We start from the raw sequence: 14,313 nt of genomic DNA on the forward strand, positions 1-14,313 counted from the left end.
ACCACCACCCAGAGATAATGACAAAGGTCCAGAAGGTGCAGGTTGGCTTTAGGGTCCCTACTTAAAGTGGGGTGTCCTATACTCATATACTGTATGTAGCTCAAATAAATTCCTCCCCACCAACTTCTGCGGTAGGGAGCATGCTCTCCCTGTCCTGTGGGCCGGAGACTCAAGGGAAGGAAGAAGCGCCAGAGAGAAGAGAATGTTGAATCAGACACCAGAAGGACTTGGGGGGTAATCCAGGGCAGGAAAGAGGGAGTGAGGAGAGAAGGGGGACCGGCAGGGAACGAGGCGGGGGTGGGGCTGCGATCGGAGTATTTGCGGAGTGGCCGCCCCCTCCCCGCTCGGCCACTCCTGCTGGCTCCGGGGCCCTCCACTCCCCCTTCTCCCTGCTTCTCTGCTACCCCCTCCTCCTCCCCCTCCTCCTCCTCCCCCTCCTCCCCCTCCTCCTCCTCCCCCCTTCCTCCTCCCCCTCCTCCTCCTCCCTCTCCTCCTCTGGTGCGGATGGCGGCGGCCAGAGTCGGAGCCCCAGCTGCGCTGCCCGTGAGTGACCAGCCCCAGGGGACAGTCGGGGTGGCATGGGGATCCCCCTTTCTAGGGTCGGGCCACCCCCACTTGGCTGGGAAAGTTTGCGGGCGGGAAGCTCCGGGGCCCCGGGTCGCGGGCATCTCCCGGGCTCGCTGGGTGCCCTCAGCTGGGGCCCCATCTCCCTCCCTCCGCCCCTGTCGCCCCCAGAGGTGTCCACGCGGGCCCGGGCCAGGCTTCCTCTCCGCACCGCTGCCCTGCGGCCGCTGGGACCAGGGTCCAGGTCTAAAAAGAGATAGAAAACTCAAACAGCAAAGAAAAGAACCCAGACAGGCTTCCGAGGGCGGGGGCCGGGGGCTCGCACAAACCCGCGCGCGGTCCGGGCCTCCCCGACCTGAGTCAACCTCCCTCGGGGGCTCTGGATTCCCCCCACCTCCGGACTCTCACCTGCCTCGTTCCTGGCTTGGTTCTTCGCGCTGCTGCCCCTCCCCCGCCCCTTCCCTGCGAGGCTCTGGTCCCCCAGCCTCCGGCCACAGCTGGTGTCTCCATCGCGGCTGTTCCCTGTAGCTCTAGTAGGCGATGACCCCAGAAGAGGGGCCGCAGCCGCGGGAGCCCCCCACACTTGCCCCAACATTTCCTGCAGGAATTAAGTTCACTGGAATTTGGTGTTGGGTCCCCGGGACTTAGAAACTCTACCTTGTGAGTCCAAGAGGAAATTAAAATATATCCCTCCTTAGGATTTTACGATTTCTGTCGGTTGGACAGTTTCAGGTTTTTTGTTTGTTTGTTTGTTTGCTTTTTAGCCTTTCCAACTCTCCTTTCTTCCAATAATAATGTCACTTTATGTACTTAGCCTTTCTAATTCCGAAAAAAAATTAAAACCCAGGAAAAAATTAAAAGAGATTTTTAGAAAAGGAGTGCTGGCTTAAAATAGTGAGCAGAACCTGATCTTTGGAAAATAAGGACTTCATTCCACACTTAAGTGTTGTGGGAGATGGGAGTTCAGCTGGGCTTGTTTTCAGACTGCCCCAAACAGACTGTGGGCCTCCCCCAGGCCAGAAGTTATAATTTGCCTGACAGAAACCTCCGTGTTTGTTGGCATTCCCCAGCCTGGCGTGGGCGCCCTGCCTGTCTCTCCCGCTCTCCAGCGGGCTCTCCATTTCTCTCTCACCTCCCCCACTCCCACTTTCTCGTAAACAGTTGCAAAGTCAAGGCAGTGGAAGAGGCTAAAATGAGCAGGACCACAAAGAAAAAAAACAACCTCCCTTATTTCATTCCTGAGGCTGTTGCTTTAGCTTGCTTATGATTGGGTGGAAGAATGTTTGGTTCATTTGTGTGGTTTTAGGTCGGTTCTCATTATGGTTGAATCAGTGTTTCCATGACAGGCTTAGTTCTCTGGGTGTTTAGAAGGAGCTTGTTAATTCTCAGATGGGTCTGGACAGATCAAGTCTGGAATCTGGAGGGTTTTGGTTTGGTTCTGTTTTAGGAATAGAACTGAGTTGATATGGCAAGCCTCCGCCCACTCCCTCAGAACTGGAGGGGCATGGGAGGGAGCCCAGTTGAGGTTTGTGTCCATATGACTAAGAAGTAAGAGTTTTCCTGAGAAGTGAGATGTGTGAGCAGGATCACAAGGGGTATTGAACTTTTATTGTTTTTAGGGAGAAAGCTCTCCTCAACAACTTTAGCCATTCCTGTTTCCTGGATGAGCACTAAATGTGCTTGTAACAAATGTGTTAGATCAGGTGCTGAGCAACCTGTCAAAACAGGGCAAGGTATTAAACTATTTGAAAATAAAGATTTCTTTCTTTCTTTCTTTCTCTCTCTCTCTTTCTTTCTTTCTTTTTTAGATTTTTATTTATTTACTTGAAAGAGAGAACTCCGGCATGGGTGGCAGGGGAGTGGGGAGCAGAAGGAGAGTGAAAGGGACAAGCAGACTCCCCACTGAGCATGGAACCTGACTGTGGGGTGGTCCATCCCAGGACCTGAGATCCTGACCTGAACTGAAGTCAGCTGCTTGCTGAGTCACCCTGAACCCTAGAAATAAAGTTTTCTTTAAAATTTTTTTTAAAATTTTAATTGGAAATAAAGGAGTTTAGTTTAAAAAGGATGTAATTCATTTTTCTCCATTGATTGAGTTTGACAGTTCTCCATTAGGATTTGTTAGTAAGGTTTTGTGATGGTCTCAAAACGTCATTGATAAGGAACTGTTGTTGACTTTCATTCCAGTAGAAAGCCTGTATGTTTTGAACTGGTTTGGCCCTATTGCTTAGAAAAACAATGCACTCAGATAAACATCTTTTGTCCCTTCCTCTTCCTGAGATTTTTAAAATACTCTATTTAAAAAATAGAGCATCAGTATTTAATGCTCTAGAAGTCAGTCTTATGCTGTGGGGAAAGAAATTGCCTTTCAGCCTTGTTTAGCTTTTGTGTCGCTTCAGAGAATCTTGTGGAACTGGGCGGTTTGCCGTGTAGCTCAGTAGGCTAATCTGCGTGAGGCCTATGATGCAGGCCAGTAAGGGGAAGGCCTAGGAGCAGGTCATCTGCGTGCTAAGAGGAAGCTGCATCCCCAGTTAGCCAATAGGAAACAGCCATTTGTCATCTGGAGAGGTAGAGGGGTTGCAAATACATGAAGTGTGAGGTCTGCAGAGTAGAAGGAGGGCAGGGGTTGTTAAGAAGTAAAATAACCCAAACGATGTGGCCTTTCAGAATCATATTGTACAAGAATACTGAATTACATAGAACATGCTTTGGGTATGGTGTTAAGTTTTGAAAGCAGGTTATGATATAGAAAGCACTATAATCTCACTCTTTGCAAATACATCCAGAAAATACTGGAATTAGACACATCCAAGTGGATGGTAGGATTAGAGGTGCTTTTGAGGTTTTTTTTTGTGCTTGCCAGTATTTGTCAGATTTTTTGCAGTAGGAATAGCTAACATTTATTGAGTATAAAGCACTTGCCTATGGTGTTTCATTTTAAAACTCTGTGAGGTGATGCTGTTCTTACTCTCATTAAACAATTATTCTTATGCAACTAAAATCAGAGATGTAACTCGCCAGGGTCATATAGCCACTACATGCTAGAATCCGATCTTGAATTCAGATCGGTGCCCAAAGTCTATACATCTCAATCACTACTGTCTACCGTCTCCCAGCCATGTACTCTTCATAGGATTTTAATTATAAGGAAAAAAAAAACATATAGAAAAGGGAAGGCAAAGTATTTGTGCTTTAGTAAAAACTGATATTTTGGTTAACTGTAAAATGTCTCTGTCTTCCCTTTTTTCTGTCCTTCATTATCACTTCTCTTTGGAAGTCCTTGGGAATTGCTCCGGACTTAGCCAGCAGAAACTCACCTGCCCTTGGGAGCCAACTGTACCCACAAAAGCTATCCCAAATTCACTGGAAGCTTCCCAGGCAGCCTGGAGTTCTAGGAACCCCATGGGATTCAGGGCATTCCTGGTAGGAGGCAGAATTTTTAAAGTAGATCAGGCAAATTATGTCTTCAGAGCTCTGCCAGTATGGGCTTTCATTGTTCTTGGCATTGTCAGGGGAGTGTGATGGGTAAGAAGATCCGGGGGAAGTTCTCAGGCTCCCGTTTGCCTATGTATTACATGAATGTCAGGGTGGATAGGTCGAGGATTTACCGTGGAACAGGAAAGAAAGAGCACAACTATTACCTCTTGGTGCTTATTTTTATAAAGCACAATAAGCTTTTTTTTTTTTTTAAGATTTCATATATTTATTTGACAGAGAGAGAGAGAGAGAGAGAGAGTGAGCGAGCACACAAGCCTGGGGAGCAGCACAGGGAGAGGGAGAAGCAGGCTCTCCATTGAGCAGGGAGCCTGACTGAGCTTGGGATCAAGACCTGAGCCAAAGGCAGGTGGGTCATGAGCCCCACAATAAAGTACTTTGTGGAAGCTTGGCTATGTGGGTGATCTCATGCATTGGCAAAATGAATTGGTTTAGTGGAGGTGGAAATATTCAGTGTAAATGATTCTAGGGATAGTTTGGGGAAAAATGCCCACATCCTATAACAGCATGTACCCTCACAGCAGCCATGCCCCCAGAGGTCATCTTATCCATCCTCCTCCTGGAAAATACCTAAAGATCTCCAGAAGCTTGGACCTTTTTTTTTTTTTTTTTAAAAAAACACATGGTCATTCAAAGAACACACCTTAAGTAGGAGGCTTTATCTCTTCTCTTCTTCATGGAAGAGATTGTAGAAGGCTGATGCTTCTAAATAATTGTTGGGAAAAAAAATGGAAGAGTCAAGGACTTCTTTCTCAGATTATCATACTTGGACCGGTGTCCCAGATCTTGGATCCGCTTCACTACATGGGGAAGGTCTTTCTGGTCTCAGGATCAGGAATGGCTCTTGCAAGCAACTTGGCTGTTTCGTCTTGTGGATGCTGTGAGTCCTTTAATAGACCGCTTCTCCTTTCTTTTTGGCCCATAGGAAGCACAGAGCCAACTTAGTGGCCTGCTTTTAGCATGTCTATAGGGTATCATTAGACACCTTGTATTTTCTGCCTGTACTCTTTCTGCAGTTCCACTTTTCTCATCTACTTTATAGGCACCCCTCAGAGATACTGCAGATTTGGTCCCGGACCACTGCAGCAAAGTGAATATTGCAGGGGCTCCTGGGTGGCCCAGCTGGTTAAGCATCCGACTTTCGGTTTCAGCTCAGGTCATGATCCCAGCTCAGATCCTGGGATCGAGCCCTGCATTGGGCTCTGCACTCCGAGTGGAGTCTGCTTAAGATTCTCTTCTCTCTCTGCCTCTCCCTCCATGCTCTCTCTTTCTCTCTCAAAATCCTAAATATAATCTTTAAAAAAAAAATGTGGATATGGGAGTACAGGGAGTCAGATGAATTTTTGGCTTTCCAGTGCATAAAAATGTTATGTTTACACTATACTGTACTTTATGAAGATACAATACCATTACTTCTAAAAAAAACAATGTACAAACCTTAATTAAGAAAATTCTTTATTGCTAAAAAATGCTAACCATCATCTGAGCTTTCAATGTGTAGTAATCATTAATCACAGATCTCCATAACAAATGTAATTTTAACAAAAAAGTTTGAGGGGCACCTGCATGACTCAGTTGGTTGAGCATCCAACTCGGTTTTAGGTCAGGTCATGATCTCATGGGTTGTGGGACTGAGTCCCACATCTAGACCCCTGCTTAGCGGGGAGTCTGCTTGTAAATTCTCTCCCTCTGCTCCTCCTCTCACTCTCACTGTCTGTCAAATAAATGAATAAATCTTAAAAAAATAATAATGAAAAAGTTTGAAATATTGTGAGAATTACCAAAATGTCACACAAGGACATGTGAGCAAATGCTGTTGCAAAAATGGTGCCGCCAGACTTGTTTTATGCTGGATTGCTGCCAACCTTCAATCTGTAAAAATGCAGTATTTGCAAGGTGCAATAAAATGAGGAACGCCGGTGCATTGTTGTGTTTTATTTATTCAGTGCAGTTGAGAGATTTCTATTTTGGACATCCCACTTCCTTCTGAGTTCGTTTTTCTTCATTTTGAAGTTCCTTCTTGAAAGGGCTTTGGTAAACTTGAAAGTATTGATATTCCTGAAGATGTCTTTATTTTGCTCTTACAAAGGAGAGTTTGAGTGTAGAATTTTTTAGACTCCCGATGATTTCCCCTGAGTACTTGGAAGATATTACACCACTGTCTTCTTGCATCTCTTGCTACTCCTACAAGTACCAAATAACCTTGGGCAAGTTACCTAATTTCTCTTGGTCTCCTTGTCTATTAAATAGATAACAGTATCCACTTCAAGGATAATTGGGAAGAGATAATGTATGAAAATGTTAGAATAGTGCCTGGCATACAAGGAATCACACAGTAATTGCTAGTGCTGACAATTACTTTTATATTTTTTTCAAAAATTTCTTGGCTTCCTTGGAAGCCAAGTTCATATAAACATTAATTTGTCTAGTTGGACACAAAGACAAAATCATGTTGGGATTTTTTTAATTGAAATTGCATTCACATTATATTCCAGGGAACTGATACCTTTACAGTATTAGGTCTTCCCATTTTCTCCTTTTATTCAGGTGGATGGTGACTTGTGATTTTCCCCTATAAATGTCTTGAACAACTTCTGCACTTGTTTCCTGTAGGTTTTGTTGATATATATATTTTTAAAGATTTTATTTATTTATTTGACAGACAGAGATCACAAGTAGGCAGAGAGGCAGGCAGAGAGAGAGAGGGGGAAGCAGGCTTCCCGCTGAGCAGAGAGCCCGACACAGGACTCGATCCCAGGACCCTGGCAGAGGCAGAGGCTCAACCCACTGAGCCACCCAGGCGCCCAGGTTTTGTTGATATTTTAGATGGTATCTTTTTTCTTACTATATTTTCAAATTGGCTATTTGCTGGCTCACAGAAACCTTTCTGATTTGGGGATTCTGGTCTTATATCTAGCATCCCATCTGACTTCTCTCATTAGTTCTAAGAGTCTATTTCTAAATATTACGGAGTTTTCTCGGTAGACAGTCACAAAATCATACTAATTTGTCTTTTCCTTTTCATTCCTTATGATACCTTATGATCTTCTTCTTGTCTTACTGTATTGGGTAGACTCTCCAGTACAATGTTCAATAGTAACATTGATAGCTGACAAGCCAGCATTCTAATTCATTTCTGTGTTGAAAGAAAGACTTTGTGGAGAGGTTTCTGTTCCCTTTGATCATGGAGATGGTGTTCTTCCTCTGTTGGGCATGTGTGTTTACTTGTGTCTCTAACAGTGCAGACAGATTTATACTGAATGATTCTTTCTATGTGGCTGGCAGCATCTCCTGGAATGTTGTTTGATATCAGTGGAGCCTATTTATAGGAAATGTTTAAGGAAATCTATATAAGCATATCTTTCCCATATGCTCCCAACAAAACCTGTTCATTTAAAGAAGCTAAATCAGGGGCGCCCAGGTCGCTCAGTGGGTTAAAGAAACTAAATCAACAAACATCCTTGGCCTTGCCCCCTGGTCCATCAGCCCTTTGTGATAATGGAAAAGAAGTGGACTCTGGAGTCAGGCAGATCTGGGTTTGAGTTTAAGCTTTGCCACTAACTAGATGTGTAGCTATCTTAGTGTGTTTGGGCTGCTATAACAAAAGTTGATTTCTCTGTTCTGGAGATTAGCAGTCCAAGGTGAGGAGGCCAATGTGGTTCTGGTGAAGACCCTTTTCTGGGTGGCAGAAAACCTTCTTCTTACTATGTGCTCACATGGTAGGAGGGCTGAGAGAGCCCTCTGAGGGCACTGATACCATTCAAGAGAACTCTATCCTCTTGAACCATTACCTCCCAAAGGTCTCATCTTTTGATCCTATTACCTTGGGATCAGGATTTCAACATTTGAATTTTGGGAGGGAACACAAACTTTCAGACCATAGCAGTGGCCTTAGGCACGTTCCTTAACATCTCTGAGGCTGTTTACTTCTCTATAGAACAGTGATAACAGGAACCGCCTTAAAAAGTTGTTCTGAAAAATAAATGAGATAACAGGAAACAGTAGGGACCAAGTGGCTGCCATAAGTTGAAGCTCACAGGTGGTGGGCTCCTGTCATCTCCCATCGGCTGCTCTATTTCTTTCAAATCAGGATTGTCCTTCAGACTAATCGGAAAATCTTCTGGGAAGAGGCCATCCGTATACCTCCTAATAACTTGTGTTTTCTTGGTAATCAGTGTAGATTTCTCTTGGGTAAATTCCTTAATACCTTGAATCATCAATTTGATTTTGCTTCTGTACCCAGTTGCCCTCCCAGCCTGCTGATGGACCTTAGTATTATTGACTATCCGTGTTGTTCCTTTTGAGCCATGCCCTCCTAACCACAAGTATCTCTCTTTGCTTTATTACTGGTGTTCCTGTCCTTCTGAAGATAAAAACTCTTTATTTTCTTATTGAAGATAACATTTTTTTTATTAAAGATTTTTACTTATTTATTTGACACAGAGAGATTACAATTAGGCAGAGAGGCAGGCACAGAGAGAGAGGGAGGGAAGCAGGCTCCTTGCTGAGCAGAGAGCCTGATGCAGGGCTCCATCCCCAAACCCTGGGATCATGACCTGAGGTGAAGGCAGAGGCTTCACCCACTGAGCCACCCAGGTGTCCCGAAGATAACATTTTAAACGCAGAAACCCCAGAGAGAGTATATAAGAAGTGAATAACAAAATGCCTTCTGGGACTCTGTTTTCCCCGGAGGGATCATGAAGTTCCTGAGCAATTAAAGTGTCATTGAGGGTGGGGGAATTGATAAGGAAGAGGCATCCACAGTGGGCCGAAGAACAGAAATACCCTTCAGAGTTTCACAAGACCTAAAATCTGCCTGTTTTACAGCGGCATTTATCTGGGCCCTGTGGAGTCTGTACTTGGCCCAGAGCTCTTCTGCAAGTGCCTTATCAGGAATAATAATGATAGCAATGACTGTTCTTAAGTACAGGAAAAGAGCATCATGAAAACAAAACATAACTGGAATTATGGGGATGTGCTTCCATAGAACTATTTGGAGCACAAAAATAACTTTTCCATTGTGGACCTAAGCCAAGAGTTTCATGGAAGCAACATTGAGCATCTAATTTAAAACAGCATGTCCCAGAAACTCAGACAGGACTGTCACACTGGCCTCTGTGCATCCCTTGGAGAGTGTTTTTCCCTAGCTCAGGGTGACTCATATTCAGGGCCAATTTGGAGGCGCTAGAAGATGGTAATTGATGCTACAAACCTTGCTTTTCTTGACCTCCGTTTCCCGTTAATACCAACATAGAGAAATGTTTCAGTCTCACATCTTTCCAGCTGAAAACCCCTTGTGCAGCTCCAGGCCTGTTGCTTGTTTGTGGCCTGGAGCAAAGCCTCGTAAATTTTGTGAACATACCCCTGGTGGCTGTGGGTTCCTTCAGTGGAAGGTGCCTGGTCATGGTCATTGTAAGTAGCACAGGGGCTACTTCCCAGGTGCTCCTGATTTTCAGAAAATTATCTTCGGGAACAACAACAACAACAAAACAGGGGTTCAGGCGTTCCTGGGAACTGGGCAATAATGTCAGAATCCTCCAGTTCCAAGAAGGCTCAGACTTGCCTAGATGAGCGTTTTTCCTCCCATAAGGAAAGAACTTGTTATTTTAGGCTTCCAATATCATCCTCTTTATCATTCTTTTGACTCTAAACTCCCAGCGGCAATGGCTCTGTAGCGCATGTGATGGGGTTTACCCGGGTTTAAACAACCCCAGCTTGTCAGGATCTGCCTGCTTCCACCCACACAGCCCCTTCTCCTGCCAGATGTTCTCCGTAACTGCTCACACGTGCCCATCGGCAGGCACACGTGGGCTTCAGCCAGCCGTGGGCCAGTCGCCCTGCGGTACACAGCACCGGTGGGGCCTGCGTGTTGCCCGTCTGGCCAGCAGGGGCGCCTTCCTGGAGTCCCAGGAGAGAGCACGGCTGGGGCTACCCCAAGGGCTCTCAGCCTCCTGGAGAATCTCACTGCCTGAGACAGGTGCCGGCTCCTTTACGGGCTTCCTAGCTGATCTGAGCGCTTTGCCTTCCATTCTTGTGAAGACCTGTTTGGGTTTTTTTGTTGTGTGTTTTTTTCTTTTTTTTTAAAGATTTTCTTTATTTGACAGAGAGAGAGCGCGCAAGAGAACGAGCGCGCATGAGCACAGGGAGCTGCAGAGGGAGAGGGAGAAGCAGGCTCCCTCCCCCCGCCCCAGCAGGGAGCCCGTTGCAGGGCTCAATCTCAGGACCCTGGGATCATGACCGGAGCTGAAGTCAGACCCTTAACTGACTGAGCCAGGAGATGCCCCTGTATTGTTGTTGTTGTTTTTAATACCATCCCTCTTAGAGCTTTTCTGCTTGTCTGTTTCTGACCTGTTGCTTGCTTGAACTTGACTCATGTGTGCTTCTGAGCCCCCGCCCCCTGCTGATGGACGCCGGGCCTGCCGGACAGGCTGGCAGCCACCACTTACTGGTTGAGGCTCCTGCACATCAAGACTGGTCACAGAGCTACAGCTCACATCGCTTTTCCGCAAGGCCGCATGGAGAATGGTGATGATGATGTCATCCTGCAGAGCTTTGGGCAACTGGCCCTCGTGCCTTGGGAGACGGACATGAAAGGCAATCTCTTCTCTCCTCTCCTATTTCAGACTTTAGAACGCAGTGTGTGCAGGCAGGATCCATCACGTTCAACCCTGGTCTCTTTCCTGCCTTCTGACTATCACCTCCTGTCTGGTTCCCTGCCTTGGATCTCCTTCTCTTCCAGACTGTCCTCCATGGTCAGAGCTTTCTTTCTAAAATTCTGATCTAAACGTTTTTCCTTTCTCTAAAGTCTTTCACGGAATCCTATGGCCTGTAGGATAAAATCAACCCCCTTAGCATATACAGCAGGCCTGTGGCTTCCTCACCTGTCTGCCTCTCTCACGGCGGCTCCCATGATAAGTCCTGCATCCAGCCGGGCCCGGCCACCTGCAGGATCTGGCTCTCTCTGCTCCCCTGTTTTTGAGCACACACTCACTCACCTCTCTCCGGTCAGCTCCGCCTGATTAATTCATATCAGCCTTCAGGATTCAACTGTGAAGCCCGCTCTTCCTGAAGCCTTTTCAAGCTACCAGGGCTGGTGGTTCATTCCCTCGCCACATGGACGTACGCCTGCCATTACTCGCACTTACTACCATCACTCTCCCCTGTCTTAAGTAAGCATCAGGCTGTGGGTCCCCATAGTACCCTGCGTTAGCAAGATGTAGGAATTGTCTGTGCTGGACAGGGGGTGTGCTGGGGTAAGGGACTGTGGCTGTTTTCACTTGTACCAATGTGGTGCACGGTGTTAGGGATGCTCACTGTGGAGGAGCATGAAAGGATTAATTAATCCATACACACACTGAGTGTTCACACACATCGAGAGGTGGGTCCCTAAGAGAAGCTTAATCCAAATCTCACTGAGAGCATTTTCAAGGCATATAGTAGGTGCTTAGTGAATGTCTGTTGAGTCAAAGAAAGAATGAATGCACATACACGCATTCATTCAATTTACCCCAAAATGTACTGAGAAAAGAGCCACAAGAGAACTTCACTTCCTCTTGACTGCAGTGGAAGGAATGTGGGACTGAACAATCAAAGATTAGAGCTTCTCTTCCTGGCTGTGTTACCTGAGTGAATCCTTTTACCCCTTTGGCCCTCTGTTTCCTCACCTATCAACTGAGGTTTTAGAATGTTTATTTATTTATTTATTTATTTAAAGATTTTATTTATTTATTTGACAGAGAACAACAGCAAGAGAGGGAATACAAGCAGGGGGAGAAGGTGAGGGAAAAGCTGCCTTCCTGCTAAGCAGGAAGCCTGATGCAGGGCTCCATCCCAGGACCCTGGGACCACGACCTGAACTGAAGGCGAATGCTTAATGACTGCACCACCAGGCACCCCTAGAACGAATATTTAATGCCTATGAACATTCTAGATCCAGTCTTTTTTAGAAGGCCTAAAGTCAAATGACCAGCTACTCTCTATGAAGTAGAGAGTCTAATTTGGGACTCATTTTTTGGTCTCATTGTGGGGAATGCTCATGACAAGCCCTTAGCAGCGGGCAGAGGGGCAGAGCCAAGACCCTCTTGGACCAGAGTTTCCCCAAATTAGGTTGGAGGAGGCCAAGACCTAGTTGGAAAGCAACCATAGCTAGGGAGTCATGGCCAGGACGAGATGCTCTGAGCAAGGCAGGGGCAGCAGTCATATCCCATGGTAGTCGGAGGTCAAACCTGGCCAGAGATCACCAGGAATGAAGCCTTGAAGGGGCTTGAGCATATGCTTTCAGGGGTGTATTGAAATGCATTCCCTTCTTAGAGAAGCCTGTGGGAAGAGCTTGGGCAGGTCATTAAGACCAGCTGTCTCCAGTTGTCTGAGGATGGGTCCGCGAAAAAGTCTTTAGATTTAGCTGTGTCCTTGCAGAGCATAAGATGGAAGCTAGGAGGGGGTTAATTTGAGGTTAATAGGAGGGAGAAGAGTTTAATATTGTCCAAATGATAACAAGATGAACTCACTTAGAAAGTGATGTGGTCTCCGTTACTGAAAGAGGTCAGGCGGCAGCTGGGTAATTCCTCTGCAGAGATGTTGTGTTAGAGATTCTTTACTTGTGAAGGTTGGAACAGACGATATTCAGAGTATTTTTTCATTCTGAGAGAGCCTTTGCTTCTCATGTCCTTCCCAAATCTTGTTTGGGGTCACACTTTCAGATTTCAAAGCCCATCCTGCTGTGACATGGTCTCAGCACACCCCGCTGTCCCGGTGACCAGCCTCTGGGAACTCTGCAATCTTTGAATGTCCCCCTCAAAGTGGAGCACTCTGGATTGGTCGTGATGGGCCAGGATGTGGCCTGACCAGAGCCTCTGGGGCATTCCACAGTTTTTGAGGGTAGTGGGCGTATGAGTTGCTCATCTCTCTCCTCACTCGGAGCTGAGCTGTGGAAGCAAACTGCAGTGAGCCTCGGCTTCTGGTAGGTCTCATGCTACTGCAGGTGGTAGACAGACCTCACTTCTTTCTGCCCACTCTTCTCTGCTGGAGTGGACTTCAGTGATGGATCTTCTCATCCGGACACAGACTCTCAGGCTTGGGGGTTACTTTCTGTACTGGGAATTCCTGTTGCCTTCCATCCGGGCCTTCTTAAGTGCCTCCCATCTCACCCCAGATGTCTTCTTGCTCTGTTTTTTGTTCCTGGTCCCCCTTCCTGTTCCTTTCCCATCTCTCCCCTCTCAGCTCTCCATGCCCTCTGAATACTACAACATTTCAACTTGCGCAGTGTTTTTCTTTTTAGATTCTTTGCCTTCTTGGCATCCTGGTGAAAAGGAATGCAGATGGCTTGTCAGTTCCATTGTGCATATGAAGACAAATGCCCAGTGAGGTTAAGTGATGCGCTTAATTTCCTGGCAGGGCCAGAGGGGCAGGAACATGGTCCACCCCCCACCCCCACACCCCTTGTCCTGGAGCTCCTGCTGCATTTGCTCATGGCATTAGAGTCCCAAAGAGCATCATGCCATGCTCTGTGTGTGGTCATTGTACCAAAGGAGTTTACACGGGGTACAATCCCAGGCCTCTAGAGAGTCATAATCGGAGACCACACCGGTCAACAAACAAGAGTAAAAAGAATAAAAGAATTTACAGAGTGCTTCATAGTTTTCAAATACACTTCTGAGTCCTTCCCCTTATGTGATGCTCCCCAAAGCCCTTTGAGGTGGAAGACCTCCGATGAGCCTCCTTGTGCAGGGGAGGGTCTTGGGTGGAGTCCAGGCCTAAGGCAGGGGGAGGAGGCCCTGGGGAGGCACTGGTTCCTGGTGCACAAATTTTCCCTGTTGTCTTGCTCCACGAAAACGAGGAAAAGGGGATGAGTTGTTTCCCTCTGGTGTCAAAGGCAGTGGAGACCTAGGCTGCAGGGCTAGGGTTCTGGGCTTGGAGGCTGGCCCAAGAAGTAGCCTCAGGCCATGACTGGAGGTGGGAGCTGGGCCATGTGGCTGGGGTAGGGGCAGTGGGGCAGACTCTGACCCTGGCAATCAGGCTGACTCTGGAAATCCCGCAGACTGGAATATAAGGCCGGGTGGGAAGGGAGCATGCAGGCTGGGAGGGTTGTTTGGTAAGAAAGGGGTGAGGCGGGCTGCGGAGAGAGATGGCCTTCTCAGATCTGGTAGATACATCAGTGGGGATTCTGCCATGCGGACAGGCACTGCTCTCACCAAATGTGAGTCTTGTTATAATCTTGGGGATATTTGGCCATTTCTTCAGCCCGTACCAGCAAGC

The 14,313-nt window shown here is 46.8% G+C and overlaps 1 protein-coding gene across 1 annotated transcript in view; it reads left to right on the forward strand.

Moving 5' to 3' along the window:
- The first annotated feature begins 491 nt into the window (after positions 1-491).
- The window catches only part of STON1 (stonin 1), a 45,692-nt gene continuing 31,870 nt past the window's right edge, over positions 492-14,313 (forward strand). The window contains exon 1 of the mRNA XM_044263904.1: positions 492-543. The gene's annotated coding sequence lies outside the window, so the exon portion shown is untranslated. The remainder of the gene's footprint in view (positions 544-14,313) is intronic.

Source organism: Neovison vison, chromosome 8 (assembly GCF_020171115.1).
Source record: "Neovison vison isolate M4711 chromosome 8, ASM_NN_V1, whole genome shotgun sequence".
In the NCBI taxonomy this organism is placed as follows: domain Eukaryota; kingdom Metazoa; phylum Chordata; class Mammalia; order Carnivora; family Mustelidae; genus Neogale; species Neogale vison.